Raw genomic sequence first — 6,168 nt, 5'->3', positions numbered from 1 at the left:
AATACATCTTTTCAAAATATGAATAAATTGTACAGTTGTACAATTCCATATATGCCATTTACATATTCATATACACTGTTATTGCAGTCTTTTTAACTCAATTTAACTTTGCCAATTAATCCACCCACTCACCAGGACCCCAATTACTTTTCTTCTGTTGAAGCCATTGAGTTTTCCATTTTGCTTGATTTACTTCTATGTTTTGGGTCGTTGTCCTGTTGCATCATCCATCCTCTGTTGAGCTTCAGCTGGCAGACAGATGCTTTTTCTGCAAAACGTCTTGGTAAACTTCATGTCTTCATGTTTCCATTGATGATGGCCATCCGTCCAGGCCCTGAGGCAGCAAAGCAGCCCCAAACCATGATGCACCCTCCACCATGTTTCATAGTTGGGATGAGTTTTCATGGTTTACGTTATTTTTATGTATTTTAACTAGGAACACATCTTTTTTTTCAAATGTAAATCAAGATAGATAGATAGATAGATAGATAGATAGATAGATAGATGACAAAATAACTTTGTTTTTCGGGTATTTTATTCTGATTTAAATTGAAATAGTACTCAAAACAATAAAAATAAAAATGAATACACTGTAAAAAACCTAGCTCAGAACACAGCACAGTATTTGGTAGTGGCACTAATTACAGAAAATAGATAAATAACATTAATACCACATTAACACCATTAACAGAGCTCTTTTAATATTTGTTTTTAAGCTCACCTTGATTTACTCAGCTTTACTCAACAAGATTTGAGCATTTCTTTAAGAGAACTTGGATAAACAGCTTCTGTAACCCAGAAAAATACAAGGCTTGAACACGAGGAGCACACTACCCCACAGAAACAATGCCATCTGCCTGCATCTGGTTGTGATTCATCCAAAATACATGTTTAGAAAGGCAATATAGGCATCTACTACTGTTATAGGCCAACTAAACCTTATATTGTTCAGTATTTCCTGATTTTTACCTCTTATTTCATTAGGATGGCTCTGGATGAATCCTAAAATTGAGCACCACCATTCACTGCAGCTTGAGCCTCCTTCTCTACCATGCTCTTAGCTCCTCCCTTTCCTCTCTCAGGGTGACAACACTTCTGATTGTGTTTCTTAAAGTTACAGACACACATTTTAAAGGTGTATACTCAATTCACCACCTGGCTACAGACAGACAGACAGACAGACAGACAGACAGATAGATAGATAGATAGATAGATAGATAGATAGATAGATACTTTATTGATCCCCGAGGGGAAATTCTAGAAATTCAATTGCACAGTTAATAAATAAAAATGCTATGAAAAAAAAAACAAAGGAAAGTCAAACATTTATTTTGAACCAGGCTTCAACAGAATTATAAAAAAAAAAAACTCATGAAACAGGCCTGGACAGAAATGATGGTACCCTTAACTGTATATTTTGTTGCACAATTTTTTTTTGCTTTTGTGGCAATCACTGCAATCAAACTTTCTAGATTCATGTAACTGTCAATGAGACTTCTGCACCTCTCAGCAGGTATTTTGGCCCACTTCTCATGATCAAACTGCTTCAGTTGTCTCAGGTTTGAAGGGTGCCTTTTCCAGACGGCATGGATCGAATATATAATTCCATTAGTCCCTTTTTTCAGTGAGTAACTGCTTTTTGCTGTTGTTTTTCTATTTTACTCAGATAAAACCCTCATACAGTGAGGAACAGCAGCAGGAGCTCCTCAGATAAAGTGCTGTTCTCATGATTCTCCCGGTAGGTCGGAGCGAGACAAGCGTTTGACTCCACAGAGCTGAGCTACCATTATTGCAGTGTATAAGCTTGTTAAGCTAACTGGCTTGCATTAGTTAGCGAGCTGTATCTGCTTCTTTGGTGGTGCTGTTCTACAAAGAGCTCCGCAGCGCCTCTAGAGGTATGGCGGTATGTGAAAAATGCTGCCCAGCACTAACGCCAATGCAGACATGAAGTGTACGGAAGTGACTGGTTTATTTACAGGCAGTAAACCAAATACAATAACCAGAATAGCCAGGAAAAGAAAACTCTCACCAGATACAGGAATTGTAGTGGAATAAAGAGTCTGGGATCTTGATCAAAAGACAGTCTGATAATGCAGTAAATCCGAAAAGGAGGCAATACAAAAAACTATATACAGAAATATAAGGCAAATCATTAACTCATTAGAATTTGAACGTTAATAAATTGCTACTAAATACAAATTTTAAACTAGTTCATGCAGTTCATGTTGCCAGTTATTAGTATTTACAAATGTGATAGCAACTTTTTAGTTTCTTAAAATGTGACAAATAACAGTTAGCAATCATTAGTTAATGGTATATTAATGAAAGTTAGTATAAAGTGTTACTGTTTTTTCGGTACCACTTTAAAATAAGACTACCTTTATAAAGGGTTTATAAATGGTTTCGCTTATTAATGGTTACTAATTAGGTTGTAAATGCCTTAAAATCATTAATAATCAGTTATAACACATACGCACAAATGTATGTAGACCTGCTGTTTGCCAAATAGTGAAACCACAGCCACATAACTGATTATTAATGATTTTTAAGGCATTTACAACCTAATTAGTAACCATTAATAAACTAATTGTAAACCATTTATTAACCCTTTATAAAGGTAGTCTTATTTTAAAGTGGTACCGTTTCTTCAATATCTGCCAATGGCATAATTCTTGCTAAACCATTAGCACTATTGAATTTGTACAGATGGAAAAACTATGCACAATGTTATTTGCAATAAATGAGATATAAATGTGCCAGAGAAACACATGCAACACCATGTCCATCAAAATTGGCAGGTCTTTACTGTTCCCAATTTTATAATTATAATTTTTTTTTGTTTTGCCACTGGCTTGCAAGACTAAGCAGAGAGACTGAGAGCGACCAATCAGAAACAACATGGACCACAGTGGCCATGCCAAGTCTCCGTCCTTGCCCTTGCCTCTGTGTGTGTTTTGTTGGCCGTGGTCGGCCCCGGTCTCGTCTGAGCTCTGCTCTCTGAAGGGCATGATGCAGATTAAGGGTGGATTAGCCGCTGGGGCTGCACATGCTGTGTTGAGTTGTGGTGTAATTGCGAGGCTGGTGGTGGCCAGGCCCAGACAAACGGCTCTGCTTGTTCAACAGGGCTCGATGTCCCCCGAGACTAGGAAGCTTAACCACCTCACAAATTAACACGGGCTCTGCTGCAGCTCTGAGAGATCGGGCTTTGTTTAGGGACCAGGAAGTAGCAATATCGCTCCAACAAGCTGATACTCTTCTCATAGAAAGTCCAGTGGTAAATTGTAACGCCAGAGTGAATGTAGTGATGCTAGCTGAGTAAAAGGTAATGACTGGCTTATTTACAGACAGTAAACCAAATACAATAACCATAATAGCCAAGCAAACAAAACTTTCACCAAATACAGGAATGGTAGTAGAATAAACGGTAACACTTTACTTGGATGGTCCGTTTGACGGCCTCATTGATACTCAACTAACATTGAACAAACATTCAACTGAATGTCTATTAACTGCAACTTAACCATATGTTGAATGTAAATGATTCAAAATAGAACCTAACCCTACACCTAACCCTAACCTTAAACATTAATCAACTCTAAAATCTAACTCTACACCTAACCCTAACCTTAACCCTTAATCAACCCTAAAATCAGTCCCTACACCTAACCCTAACCTTAACCCTTAATCAACCCTAAAATCTAACCCTACACCTAACCCTAACCTTAACCCTTAATCAACTCAAAAAATCGAACCCTACACCTAACCCTAACCTTAACCCTTAATCAACCCTAAAATCTAACCCTACACCTAACCCTAACCTTAACCCTTAATCAACCCTAAAATCTAACCCTACACCTAACCCTAACCTTGACCCTTAATCACCCTAAAATCTAACCCTACACTTAACCCTGACCTTAACCCTAACCCTTAATCAACCCTAAAATCTAACCCTACACCTAACCCTAACCTTACCCTTAATCAACCCTAAAATCGAACCCTACACTTAACCCTAACCTTAACCCTAACCCTAACCTTAACCCTAAATCAACCCTAAAATCGAACCCTACACCTAACCCTAACCTTAACCCTTAATCAACCCTAAAATCGAACCCTACACCTAACCCTAACCTTAACCCTTAATCAACCCTAAAATCTAACCCTACACCTAACCCTAACCTTAACCCTTAACCCTAAAATCTAACCCTACACCTAACCTTAACCCTTAATCAACCCTAAAATCTAACCCTACACCTAACCCTAACCCTAACCCTTAATCAACCCTAAAATCGAACCCTACACCTAATCCTAACCTTAACCCTTAATCAACCCTAAAATCTAACCCTACACCTAACCTTAACCCTTAATCAACCCTAAAATCTAACCCTACACCTAACCCTAACCTTAACCCTTAATCAACCCTAAAATCTAACCCTACACCTAACCCTAACCTTAACCCTAACCTTAACCCTTAATCAACCCTAAAATCTAACCCTACACCTAACCCTAACCTTAACCCTTAATCAACCCTAAAATCTAACCTTACACCTAACCCTAACCTTAACCCTAACCTTAACCCTTAATCAACCCTAAAATCTAACCCTACACCTAACCCTAACCTTAACCCTTAATCAACCCTAAAATCTAACCCTACACCTAACCCTAACCTTAACCCTAACCTTAACTCTTAATCAACCCTAAAATCGAAACCTACCCCTAACCCTAACCTTAACCCTTAATCAACCCTAAAATCGAACCCTACACCTAACCCTAACCTTAACCCTTAATCAACCCTAAAATCTAAACCTATACCTAACCTTAACCCTAAAATCTAACCCTACACCTAACCCTACACCTAACACTAACCTTAACCCTTAATCAACCCTAAAATCTAACCCTACACCTAACCCTAACCTTAACCATAACCTTAACCCTTAATCAACCCTAAAATCTAACCCTACACCTAACCCTAACCTTCAACCAAGTAAAGTGTCACCGAATAAACAGTCCGTAATCTTGATCAAAAGAAAGTCCGATAATGCATCAAATCCAAAGACAAAATCGATATACAGAAATATGAGGTCGTAACGAGAGGTCAATCAGAAAATACAGAATAATAACGTTCAGTACGCAATGGAAAGTCGACAAAACCTCACAAAGTCTGTTTACAAACTGAAGCCTTTTATACAGGAAGTTAGATGAGAGTGAACTGGAACTTCCTCAGAACACAGGTGACCCTAAGCGTCAGAGCGTGACGTGATTGGGCGAAGGTGAACAGGTGAAGGTGACGTCATTGCCTGTTGGATTTTGGGAAATGGAGTCCAGGAGTGTGAAAGGAGAGCATGGCGGCGTGACATAAATAACTATGATTATGCATAATTCTGCCAAAGTAAATGTTAGTCTTATATTGCTGTAAAAAAAAGGATTTTCTTTCTTTTAGTTTTTTGTAACACTTACATCTTTCAGATAATCAAACAAACACTTCATCGAAGAATTTTCTTTTAAAGAACTACTGCTTTTACTTGCACTGTTATACCCATTTTAATTCCCTTTACAACTGTGAACTTTTAAGAATTCTATGCATTTTTCCCACTTTTTCACTTTTACCAGCCTTAAGATTTAATAACACTACATTTGCACTACTGTTTATACGGGTTCTGTTTGTACTGGTACTGTCATTCCATCTTTAATCCCCCCTTCATACAATCATGTCTATATCTGTGACCTCGTTGTATTGTACGTTTAGTATCTCTTATTCTTTAATTATTCATAATTTATTTATAATTTAGCCTACTATCACTTTGTTTTATTACACTGATCATCAGTAAATTTTGCATTTCATTTGTAAAGAGACCAGAGTCTGGAGGAAGAGTGGAGAGACACACAGTCCAAACTGCTTGAGGTCTAGTGTGAAGTTTCCACCAATCAGTGATGGTTTGACATGCCATCTGCTGGTGTTGATCCACTATGTTATATCAAGTCCAAAGTCAGGGACAACTTTTATGGAGATGCAGATTTCATTTTTAGTGACAAAAGGATCAATTGGTCTTATATAATATTCTTTTTTTTATTTTTTATTATGGAGCTTAGAGAGTTTACGTCAGGCTACTGGAGTAAATCACTGATTTGAAGTTTTGAAGTTCATAGATCTGGAAGATGAGTTGAGTAGAG

The sequence above is a fragment of the Astyanax mexicanus genome, chromosome 9, assembly GCF_023375975.1.
Source record: "Astyanax mexicanus isolate ESR-SI-001 chromosome 9, AstMex3_surface, whole genome shotgun sequence".
Lineage (NCBI taxonomy): Eukaryota > Metazoa > Chordata > Actinopteri > Characiformes > Acestrorhamphidae > Astyanax > Astyanax mexicanus.
The sequence above is the reverse complement of the archived record's forward strand: the minus strand, read 5'-3'. Positions refer to the sequence as shown.